At 45.2% G+C, this 13,011-nt stretch overlaps 1 pseudogene; it reads left to right on the forward strand.

Annotated features, from left to right (window-relative positions):
- The first annotated feature begins 7,731 nt into the window (after positions 1–7,731).
- On the forward strand, positions 7,732–12,610 carry LOC109743829 (bifunctional protein STORR-like; annotated as a pseudogene).
- Positions 12,611–13,011: the final 401 nt, after the last annotated feature.

Consider the following 13,011-nt stretch of genomic DNA (forward strand, 5'->3'; position numbering starts at 1 on the left):
TTTGAATCACTTGGTACTTGCGAACCGTGCCTTATGGGCAAGATGACCAAAACACCGTTCTCTGGAACTATGGAGAGAGCAACAGATTTGTTGGAAATCATACATACAGATGTATGTGGTCCGATGAATATTGAGGCTCGTGGCGGATATCGTTATTTTCTCACCTTCACAGATGATTTGAGCAGATATGGGTATATCTACTTAATGAAACATAAGTCTGAAACATTTGAAAAGTTCAAAGAATTTCAGAGTGAAGTTGAAAATCATCGTAACAAGAAAATAAAATTCCTACGATCTGATCGTGGAGGAGAATATTTGAGTTACGAGTTTGGTCTACATTTGAAACAATGCGGAATAGTTTCGCAACTCACGCCACCCGGAACACCACAGCGTAATGGTGTGTCCGAACGTCGTAATCGTACTTTATTAGATATGGTGCGAACTATGATGTCTCTTACTGATTTACCGCTATCATTTTGGGGTTATGCTTTAGAGACGACTGCATTCACTCTAAATAGGACACCATCGAAATCCGTTGAGACGACGCCTTTTGAACTATGGTTTGGCAAGAAACCAAAGTTGTCGTATCTTAAAGTTTGGGGTTGCGATGCTTATGTGAAGAAACTTCAACCTGATAAGCTCGAACCTAAATCGGAGAAATGTGTCTTCATAGGATATCCAAAGGAGACCGTTGGGTACACCTTCTATCACAGATCCGAAGGCAAGATATTCGTTGCTAGGAATGGATCCTTTCTAGAGAAGGAGTTTCTCTCGAAAGATGTGAGTGGGAGGAAAGTAGAACTTGATGAGGTAACTGTACCTGCTCCCTTATTGGAAAGTAGATCATCGCAGAAATCAGTTTCTGCGACACCTACACCAAGAAGTGAGGAAGTTAATGATAATGATCATGAAACTTCAGATCAAGTTATTACTGAACTTCGTAGGTCAACTAGATCAAGATCCGCACCAGAGTGGTACGGTAATCCTGTTCTGGAGGTCATGTTACTAGACCATGGCGAACCTACGAACTATGAAGAAGCGATGGTGAGCCCAGATTCCGCAAAATGGCTTGAAGCCATGAAATCCGAGATGGGATCCATGTATGAGAACAAAGTATGGACTTTGGTTGACTTCCCGATGGTCGGCAAGCCATTGAAAACAAATGGATCTTCAAGAAGAAGACAGACGCTGATGGTAATGTTACTGTCTATAAAGCTCGACTTGTTGCAAAAGGTTTTCGACAAGTTCAAGGGATTGACTACGATGAGACCTTCTCACCCGTAGCGATGCTTAAGTCTGTCCGAATCATGTTAGCAATTGCCGCATTTTATGATTATGAAATTTGGCAAATGGATGTCAAAACTGCGTTCCTGAATGGATTTCTGGAAGAAGAGTTGTATATGATGCAACCGGAAGGTTTTGTCGATCCAAAGGGAGCTAACAAAGTGTGCAAGCTCCAGCGATCCATTTATGGACTGGTGCAAGCCTCTCGGAGTTGGAATAAACGCTTTGATAGTGTGATCAAAGCATTTGGTTTTATACAGACTTTTGGAGAAGCCTGTATTTACAAGAAAGTGAGTGGGAGCTCGATAGCATTTCTGATATTATATGTGGATGACATATTACTGATTGGAAATGATATAGATTTTCTGGATAGCATAAAGGGATACTTGAATAAGAGTTTTTCAATGAAAGACCTCGGTGAAGCTGCATATATATTAGGCATTAAGATCTATAGAGATAGATCAAGACGCTTAATTGGACTTTCACAAAGCACATACCTTGACAAAGTTTTGAAGAAGTTCAAAATGGATCAAGCAAAGAAAGGGTTCTTGCCTGTACTACAAGGTGTGAGATTGAGTAAGACTCAATGCCCGACCACTGCAGAAGATAGAGAGAAGATGAAAGATGTTCCCTATGCTTCAGCCATAGGCTCTATCATGTATGCAATGCTGTGTACCAGACATGATGTATCCCTAGCTATAAGTTTAGCAGGGAGGTACCAAAGTAATCCAGGAGTGGATCACTGGACAACGGTCAAGAACATCCTGAAATACCTGAAAAGGACTGAGGATATGTTTCTCGTATATGGAGGTGACAAAGAGCTCATCGTAAGGGGTTACATTGATGCAAGCTTTGACACTGATCCGGACGATTCGAAATCGCAAACCGGATACGTATTTACATTGAACGGTGGAGTTGTCAGTTGATGCAGTTCCAAGCAAAGTGTCGTGGCGGGATCTACGTGTGAAGCAGAATACATAGCTGCTTCGGAAGCAGCGAATGAAGGAGTCTGGATGAAGGAGTTCATATCCGATCTAGGTGTCATACCTAGTACATCGGGACCAATGAAAATCTTTTGTGATAATACTGGTGCAATTGCCTTAGCAAAGGAATCCAGATTTCACAAGAGAACCAAGCACATCAGAAGACGCTTCAATTCCATCCGGGATTTAGTCCAGGTGGGAGACATAGAAATTTGCAAGATACATACGGATCTGAATGTAGCAGACCCGTTGACTAAGCCTCTTCCACGAGCAAAACATGATCAGCACCAAGACTCCATGGGTGTAAGAATCATTACTATGTAATCTAGATTATTGACTCTAGTGCAACTGGGAGACTGAAGGAAATATGCCCTAGAGGCAATAATAAAGTATTATATATTTCCTTATATCATGATAAATGTTTATTATTCATGCTAGAATTGTATTAACCGGAAACATAATACATGTGTGAATACATAGACAAACAGAGTGTCACTAGTATGCCTCTACTTGACTAGCTCGTTAATCAAAGATGGTTATGTTTCCTAGCCATAGACATGAGTTGTCATTTGATTAACGGGATCACCTCATTAGGAGAATGACGTGACTGACATGACCCATTACGTTAGCTTAGCACCCGATCGTTTAGTATGTTGCTATTGCTTTCTTCATGACTTATACATGTTCCTATAACTATGAGATTATGCAACTCCCGTTTACCGGAGGAACACTTTGTGTGCTACCAAACGTCACAACGTAACTGGGTGATTATAAAGGTGCTCTACAGGTGTCTCCAAAGGTACTTGTTGGGTTGGCGTATTTCGAGATTAGGATTTGTCACTCCGATTGTCGGAGAGGTATCTCTGGGCCCACTCGGTAATGCACATCACTATAAGCCTTGCAAGCATTGTGACTAATGAGTTAGTTGCGGGATGATGTATTACGGAACGAGTAAATAGACTTGCCGGTAACGAGATTGAACTAGGTATCGAGATACCGACGATCGAATCTCGGGCAAGTAACATACCGATGACAAAGGGAACAACGTATGTTGTTATGCGGTCCGACCGATAAAGATCTTCGTAGAATATGTGGGAGCCAATATGGGCATCCAGGTCCCGCTATTGGTTATTGACCGGAGAGGTGTCTCGGTCATGTCTACATAGTTCTCGAACCCAAAGGGTCCGCACGCTTAAAGTTACGATGACAGTTATATTATGAGTTTATGTGATTTGATGTACCGAAGGTTGTTCGGAGTCCCGGATGTGATCACGGACATGACGAGGAGTCTCGAAATGGTCGAGGCGTAAAGATTGATATATTGGACGACTATATTCGGACACCGGAAGTGTTCCGGAGAAGTTTCGGATTAAACCGGAGTGCCGGAGGGTTACCGGAACCCCCCGGGGAAGTATTGGGCCTTAGTGGGCCTTGAGGGGAGAGAGAGGGCAGCAGCCAGGAGGTGGCGCGCCCCCTCCCAAGGGGAATCCTAGTTGGACTAGGAGAGGGGGGCGCAGCCCCCTTTCCCTCTCCCTCTCTTTCCTTCCCCCCTTCTTTCCTAGTAGGACTAGGAAAGGGGAGTCCTACTCCTACTAGGAGGAGGACTCCCCCTCTCTCCTTGGCGCGTCTAGGGCAGCCGGCCTCCCCCTTGCTCCTTTATATACGGGGGCAGGGGGCACCTAAGAACACACTTGATATACGATATTTTAGCCGTGTGCGGTGCCCCCCTCCACCAGATTACACCTCGATAATACCGTCGCGGAGCTTAGGCGAAGCCCTGCGTCGGTGGAACATCATCATCGTCACCACGCCGTCGTGCTGACGAAACTCTCCCTCAACACTCGGCTGGATCGGAGTTCGAGGGACGTCATCGAGCTGAACGTGTGTAGAACTTGGAGGTGTCGTACGTTCGGTACTTGATCGGTCGGATCGTGAAGACGTACGACTACATCAACCGCGTTGTGATAACGCTTCCGCTGTCGGTCTACGAGGGTACGTGGACAACACTCTCCCCTCTCGTTGCTATGCATCACCATGATCTTGCGTGTGCGTAGGATTTTTTTTGAAATTACTACGTTCCCCAACAGGATAAGCGTTCCAGCTAGAGTCCCTGCGGAGTGGAGTTCACCACTATCGTCGTTGTTCCGCTGCTAGAGTTATTCCGCTGCTTCGAGTTGTTCTACTGCTTGCATAGAGCAACTTAGGATGGCGTAGTGTCACCGTGCCGATGTTATTCATTGTAATATCGGAGACCTTGTAATCATATTCGTGTAATAATAGAAAGCTGGTTTGTTCTATGCTAAGCAGTTTCGTATTCCAGAAGACTTCTCCTCGATCTCTGGGCTGGAATAGGGGCGTTCCGGTTTTCTCTGAGCCGGGGTGCCACACTTCTCTCTCTTTGGATCTCAATACAAAGTTCTCCTCGATTCTCTTGGAGATCTATTCGATGTAATCTTCTTTTGCGGTGTGTTTGTCGAGATCCGATGAATTGTGGGTTTATGATCAAGATTATCTATGAACAATATTTGAATCTCCTCTGAATTCTTTTATGTATGATTGGTTATCTTTGCAAGTCTCTTCGAATTATCAGTTTGGTTTGGCCTACTAGATTGATCTTTCTTGCAATGGGAGAAGTGCTTAGCTTTGGGTTCAATCTTGCGGTGCTCGATCCCAGTGACAGTAGGGGAAACGACACGTATTGTATTGTTGCCATCGAGGATAAAAAGATGGGGTTTATACCATATTGCTTGAGTTTATCCCTCTACATCATGTCATCTTGCCTAATGCGTTACTCTGTTCTTATGAACTTAATACTCTAGATGCATGCTGGATAGCGGTCGATGTGTGGAGTAATAGTAGTAGATGAAGGCAGGAGTCGGTCTACTTGTCACGGACGTGATGCCTATATACATGATCATACCTAGATATTCTCATAACTATGCTCAATTCTATCAATTGCTCGACAGTAATTTGTTCACCCACCGTAATACTTATGCTATCTTGAGAGAAGCCACTAGTGAAACCTATGGCCCCCGGGTCTATTCTCCATCATATTAATCTCCCGCCAACAAGCTATTTCTTTCACCGTTTATTTTGCAATCTTTACTTTTAATCTTTATCATAAAAATACCCAAAATATTATCTTATCATCTCTATCAGATCTCACTTTTGCAAGTGGCCGTGAAAGGATTGACAACCCCTTTATCGCGTTGGTTGCAAGGTTCTTATTTGTTTGTGTAGGTACAAGGGACTTGAGCGTGGCCTCCTACTGGATTGATACCTTGGTTCTCAAAAACTGAGGGAAATACTTACGCTACTTTGCTGCATCACCCTTTACTCTTCAAGGGAAAACCAACGCAGTGCTGAAGAGGTAGCAATATAACAAGGACAACCAAATTTATCGTTCTCATTATAGTCTACTATTACAATGTGTATGCAGTTCCTATGATAATGGGAATTCCTACTGTGCACAATGTGCGTTCTAGATAGTGCCTCTCTGAACTGATAGCCATCTCTGAAACAGAGCTTCAACATGAATTGTTGCTCTGCATTTTCCTTTTCTTCATCATACCAAACCCTCTCTTTCATTACCGTTGCTCTGCCCTTTCTTCTTTTAGGCAATACAAATGATAAGGGCTCATTTCCATCATCATCTTCATATTTAATAGACCTAGCTCCTCCTCATAATCAGAAGGAGACTAGTCTGACAAACTTCATTTCTAACTGAGAGTGTGATCTCATTGTTGGGCTCCGCCTCTTTGCTTTCTTCTTGACAAGCTCTTCAACAGAAATTTCTTGACCATATGACTAAGTGTCATAGATGTCGTCCACATCTGTTTCGCCCTCCATGTGCAGAAATGAGTCATTCCTCTTCATCTCTACAATTGTGTTGGTTAATTCATCATCATCTTCCTGTCTCATCTCCTCTGAATGTGTTGGGTCATTCCTCTTCCTCCTGATATCTGCAAATATTTTCTTCCACTCTTCATCCTCTTTCAGTCTCATATTCTCTGCATGTATTGGGTCAAACCTTTGTATATAGTAGAAACTATCACTCAATCTATCATCAGATGACTCTTCATCCTCTTCCTACTCTTGTTCTTCCGACAAAGATTTTTATCAGCTTTGTGTGTGTTAGTTCTGATAGTGCACACTTTCCTCCGAAACTAGTAAGCAATGTCCTGCTCATCCTACTCTTTTTCAGGCATGACCTTCTCACTATCATTTCTAGCCACAAACACAAAATTAGACTCTTTAGGGCTTGTGTGATACATCCAAAGTGACTCATAGTGGACACTCTGTTGAGAGCAAACTCGTCATATGTTTTACGTACCACTCCTACTTCATTTACAACAAAAAAAACCCCGGGGAAAGCATCCTTCAAATCTAACAAAATTAGCGCTGCATTTCTCTGAATTTTTGCTCTTCAATGAAGACACAACATTTGCATACCGCACCTTATTCCTCACCATAGTTAGTACGAATTTCTTGGTACCTTCATATTTTCTAATCATGTCGGTCACCTTAGCATTGTTGTCAACAAGATCAATCCCCTGCAATCCCTCGCCTTCAGCTTTCACATAATACATGGAATCCAACAGGCCGTATTCCTTCTTTTTTATGGAAAAAACTTCTGATCTATTTATCAAGTGTCAGGTAGTACAAAGAACACCAGAAGTAAAAATTACATCCAGGTCCATATACCATATAGCGACGAGTACAAGCACTGGAGCTAGCCGAAGAAGCGACGTCGTCATCACCCCTCCCTTACCGAGTCGGGCAAACCTTATTATAGTAGACAGTCGTAAAATCGTCGTGCTAAGGCCCTCATGACCAGCGCACCAGAGCAACAACCATCATCGATGAAAAAAAGCTTAGATCGAAAGGATCCAACCTATAGACACATGAACGCAAACGAACGAAGACCTACAGATCCACTGAAGACAAACAACGGCTGAATCCCGCAAGATCCGCCGGAGACAAACCTCCGCACACCCTCTGACCGCGCTGGAAGCACCATCATGACGGGAGCTAGGCGTGGATATTCCATATATTCATAGAGCCGTCGCCGCCTCGCCTCTCTAAGTAGAACATAAACCCTAACAAAAATAAAAAAAATGGAAAACAAAGCCCTTTGACAGCAAATTCAAAAACCTAATTGCTTTTCATGGAACGCACACGGAGGTGCTACAACTCGGTCTTTCTGTTGGCTCTTAGGGTATGAACTACGGTGGCATATGGATACACATGCCCCATGAGAAAATGTAATATGAGGCATCTACATTGATTTTTTTTCTCCCCAACACATGTATGCCATGCATCTCCGCTCTCCGCTTCAATTTTTGCAGCTTTATGCACCAGAACACACTTTTTCACTGCACCATTCGAACATATTTCTCTTCATATCCGATCCCACATACCTAGGGGCATCAGCATCACCCTAGCTTTATGCAGCCCCAACTTCTTTGAAAAAAAAAGAAGAAGAAAAAAACAGAGAGAAAAAAACAGCCCCCGCTTCCATGGCCGCTATCCAACCCTTGAGCCCTTTCTATAGAAGTTCCAAATTCGTGGGTTCAACTATCGTCCCTGCCCGAATCCTGCCAAGACCCCGGAGAGTCACTCGTAGTACCATGGCGTCGCCTAGCGGCAGCAGCCGCTCCTCCAAAATCCCGGAGTTCCTGGCGGGTTCCGGCGGCCGGCCGGTGCCGGCCCTGGGGATCGGCACGGCGTCGTTCCCGTTCGTGGCAGAGGACGTCAAGAACGCCGTGCTCGCCGCATTGGAGATCGGCTACCGCCACCTCGATACAGCCTCAGTTTACCCCTCCGAGCACCTCGTCGGCGAGGCAGTGGCAGAGGCGGCGCGGCGCGGGGTCATAGCGTCCCGCGAGGAGGTGTTCGTGACGACCAAGGTGTGGTGCACGCAGTGCCACCCGGATCTCGTGCTCCCTTCCCTCAAGGAAAGCTTGCAGTTAAGCCGCCTTTGGGTTCATTCCTTGGACTTTACTTTTCAGTTTTATTAAATTCTTATTCGCCTGAATATTTTTTGTAGATCTCAGTTACTTACGGCTAGACACCATTCAGCATGCAGTTTCAGTATCGACATTGTGCAATTTAGTAAAACTTAACTGCAATTTCTACTTTGTAAGTTATATACAGAGTGAGGAAAAAATGAGGATAATTGGCTGTTGATCCAGCAGCTTTGAGGCGTGATTGAGATTCAAAAGCAATTTTCTAGCAACTTATAATGAACTCTCACACGGCATATCGATCCAGCATTATAATTAAACTTACCATACAACTCTTTCCATTTGAAAATTGAAATTTTAAAAGGCAAATTAACTTTATATTTTAAAACCAGCAACAGTTGACAACATGGAATGAAATCAGCTCTAAATTTATGTTATCGGATATCACATATCTTATGCGAGATTTATAACTATTTCAAATGTTAAGCAAATTTTATCTTTGATACTATGGAAATGTGCAGAATCTAGTTAGACATATTCAAATTGTAACTTCATTCCTTACTCTATAACTTTATATAAAACCGAACAGTCATATATGAGATTTGACACTTCTTGACATTTTCTTCTCACCGTGTGATTTTAATTGAGTGTATATAATTGCACCAACAAAAGAGTACCAATCAAGATTTTAAAATAAACTTGGTTAACTAACAGACAGCACATGGAGTATAGTATTTACTCATATAGTTTGTTCGCAATCAAAACTTATGGAGTTTAGTATTTACTCATATCTTTTCAACAGCAAAGCACAGGCTCAGGCTAGGCACTATTAACTCCGAGATAAAACTATGTCTAAAAGTGCAAAATTGATTTTAAATCTCTATATTTTTATGTGGGACCAATTTTTTATTAACCGGAAGCTATGGACTAGAATTGTAACCCAATACTTGACATTCGCTTCAAGAATCGAAGACTGTTACTGTTCTGGTACAGAAGCTTGTTTCCCTTATAGCTATATTCTGTCACTTCTGTGCTAAGCTTGTCTTGCCATGTCTAGAAACCTTCAAATGGAATATGTTGATTTGTACTTGGTCCACTGGCCTATGAGCGTAAAGCCCAGCAAACCTCACTTCCCAATGAAAAGGGAAGACATCGTCCAGATGGACTTGAAAGGCGTATGGCAAGCAATGGAGGGATGTCATCGCCTTGGCCTTGCTAAAATGATTGGTGTTAGCAATTTCACAATGAAGAAATTGCAGGAGCTACTTCAAATTGCAAAAATCCCCCCAGCAGTGAATCAGGTTTGTGTTGATCAATCGTACAAGTAATGGTGATGCAACCTTCTCTTGTTTATTCTATGATTTCACAAACCAAAGAAGAAGTAGAAGCTGATTTAGTTTAAAATCCTTTCTTAAAAAATTGCCCCGGATTATCCTAAATTGTTATCATTGTTCTTTGATGCATGGGATAACCTTTCAGGTTGAGTTGAATCCAGCTTGGCAGCAGAAAAAACTGATTGAATTCTGCAAAGAGAGAGGAATTCATGTGACTGCTTATTCTCCCCTGGGAGGCCAAAGCAGGACATCCAAAATCAATGCAGTGCTACAGTCTGAAATTCTGAAAGAGATTGCGGAAGCTAGAGGAAAGTCAGTAGCTCAGGTATTAATCATCGCTTCAATCTTAGGAACTGTTTTGTATGTACCAAAATCTGCCTTGTCACCAATTCATGCAAGGTTCTAGCATCGTCCATGATTGGAAATGATGTCTGTTTAGAAAATGAACTAATAAATGCAGAATGTGAACAAATATTTGTCAAATTTCGTGAACAACCTAAATGCGTGCAATATCTAGTCAATTGCATCTCAATGGTCCAGCGTACAGAACTCCCTTACGGGATTACAGTAAAAAATGTTGCACCTCAATATTAGCAGTGCAATTGATTCCCATTTTCCTGCAGATCTCACTGCGATGGATCTTCGAGCAAGGAGCGAGCATGGTAGCCAAGAGTATGAAAAAGGAGAGGCTTCAGGAGAACCTCGAAATCTTTGACTGGGAACTGACCGACGAAGACCGGTTAAAGATTACTCGGATACCGCAGTACAAGAAGGTCACAGTGCTGGCGATCCTCTGCCCTGAAGGTGACCCTAGCGTCGATCTTTCGGAGGTTGATGTTGTTGAAACGTAGATGTCAAATTATGAAGATGCATGCGCCATTTAAACCTGTAATTTGGTGAAGATGCATGCGCCATTTATGCACTCCAAATTACAAGGATTTGGTGAGATGCTTCTGGTGCTACTGCCCTGTAACCTATCTGGATGAGGTCCTGCTTGGCATCATCAATTGTGATGATCCTGACGGGTTCCCTACAGTGCTGATGGGTAGCCTTCAGCCGTCACTGACAGTGTCACAAATGGACCTGGCCACAGGCCACAGCCACTTCGGTTGGCTGATCTCTCCTTGTCTCGCGCCAGCATCTTCTCTTCTCTCCAGGAAAAATGAAAGATTACAAATTGCACCTAGAAAATCGACGAAATTCTGTCAAGCTCGGATGGACACTAGAAGGCTCTTGCTTGTTCGACAGGTAAGCCAAACTTCTTGTGGCGAGCGCGACAACAAGTCAACAACTGAGGCGGGTCTTGGCTACGAGACGGACGTATGGCAGACATGTGGGCCTCTGAGTTTTTTTTTGTGCGTGCATTGTGCATGCATTGTGGTGGTTACTTCACAACTGCCTCCGCCGCACAAGGATCCTGTTTCATTCCAAAAACAATTGATGCCCGCCGGAAGAACCAAAATCCACCTCTCTGTCTTTGAAAAACGGACGAACAGCTACGTAAGTCCTTATGTCACTCCGGCCAGTATAAAAGCCGGTGGCTCGTCCTGTACTTGAACCACAAGACAAGACAAGCTCAATCACTCTGCAGAGACGGCGCATGGCCTCGACAACGGCGGTGCCGGAGGTGGCGCTGCGGTCCGGCGACGCGAGGCCCATGCCGGCCATCGGCATGGGCACCGCCAAGTTACCGGTGGTGCCGGAGACCACGGTGAAGGCCGTGCTGGAGGCCGTGGTGGTGGGCTACCGCCACTTCGACACGGCCTCCATGTACGCGACGGAGCGGCCCCTGGGCGAGGCCCTCGAGGAGGCGGTGCGCCGCGGGCTCCTGGCGTCCCGGGAGGAGGTGTTCGTCACGTCCAAGCTCTGGTGCACGCAGTGCCACCCGCACCTCGTGCTCCCGTCCCTCCGGGAGAGCCTCCAGTAATTAAGCTCGGTCGATCTAGAGTAGACTTTTGCCCGTTGAGTTCTGTAGATCTTGATCGATCGTCTCGGCGTTTGTTTCTTCAGGAACCTGCAGATGGAGTACGTGGACCTGTACCTGATCCACTGGCCGATCAGCCTGAAGCCCGGGCCGGCGGTTTTCCCGGTGAAGCGGGAGGACGCCGTCCCGTTCGACTTCGCGGGCGTGTGGCGCGCGATGGAGGAGTGCCACCGCCTCGGGCTCGCCAAGGCCATCGGCGTCAGCAACTTCACCACCAGCCACCTCCACAAGCTCCTCGCCGCTGCCACCGTCCCTCCTGCAGTCAACCAGGTTGCTGAACACAACACTACGAGATCACCGAGTAGTACTGGTCTGAATATTCACTGGGACTCAGCGCTAGCTGCGTGTGGTGTGCAGGTGGAGATGAACCCGGTCTGGCAGCAGAGGAAGCTGAGGGAGTACTGCGCCGAGAAGGGCATCCACGTCGCGGCCTACTCGCCGTTGGGAGGGCAGAACTGGTCCGGCGACGGCAACGCCGTCCTGGACTCCGAGGTGCTCGCGGAGATCGCCAAGGCTAGAGGAAAGACCGTTGCACAGGTAGTGTACACCACGCCCGTCACGTTTCTCCTGGCAACCGCTCGGAGTACATGCAGTCCGTATGACACCAACTGACTCATCTTTCTTTTCTCATTCAGGTAGCACTGAGGTGGATTTACGAGCAAGGGGCGACCCCGATCGTCAAGAGCTTCAGCAAGGAGAGGCTCAAGGAGAACCTCGGGATCTTCGACTGGGGGCTCACCGACGACGACCTGCGCAAGATCGGCCAGATTCCGCAGAAGAAGATCGTCAGAGCTGAAACCGTGCTGTTCTCGGCGGAGGGCGAGTTCACGTCGGCTGACCTCGCGGAGATGGAAATTGTCGAGGAATAATATAGGCACCGAGAATGCCTTCTTCGCTGTGTGACGTAAACTGCAGTAGCTTGCATAAAGAGTGGGGATGAATAAAGAAGTGATCCGTGCTGTATCCTGTTATTCCTCTTTTCGGATTCAAGTTGTCAGTGAAGACTGTGATCACCGTTGCCATCCGCTCGGAAGTATTCCCTAATTTGAACTGCAAAAACGGCTTATATTAGTGTACTACTCCCTCCATTTCAAAATAAATGACTAGTACAAAGTTGGATCATCTATTTTGAAACGGAAAGTGCTGCAACCGAAGTTCCATACGGCGCAAGGTTTTCCTCTAGATGGTCAGTAAAAATGACTGTCAATCGTTGTTTCATTGCCCATCGACACCTGTCGAACGTTGCTTTCTGGCGTGCTCCAATTCGGGGTGGATGGACAGCTTTCGCTGCAGCACGTCTAATGTCATGTACCCACTAATCTCACACAGCGACCGGATCTATTCTAGTCGAATCCTCAAGTGTCGGGGTGTCTTTTCCCGTCAAACCCGTTGTATTTTGACTTGGCGAATTACGGCTTCATTTTCCACGTAAAAATCATTTGAAAACTTGGTGAAATAGG

The sequence above is a fragment of the Aegilops tauschii genome, chromosome 2 (genome assembly GCF_002575655.3).
Source record: "Aegilops tauschii subsp. strangulata cultivar AL8/78 chromosome 2, Aet v6.0, whole genome shotgun sequence".
NCBI lineage: Eukaryota > Viridiplantae > Streptophyta > Magnoliopsida > Poales > Poaceae > Aegilops > Aegilops tauschii.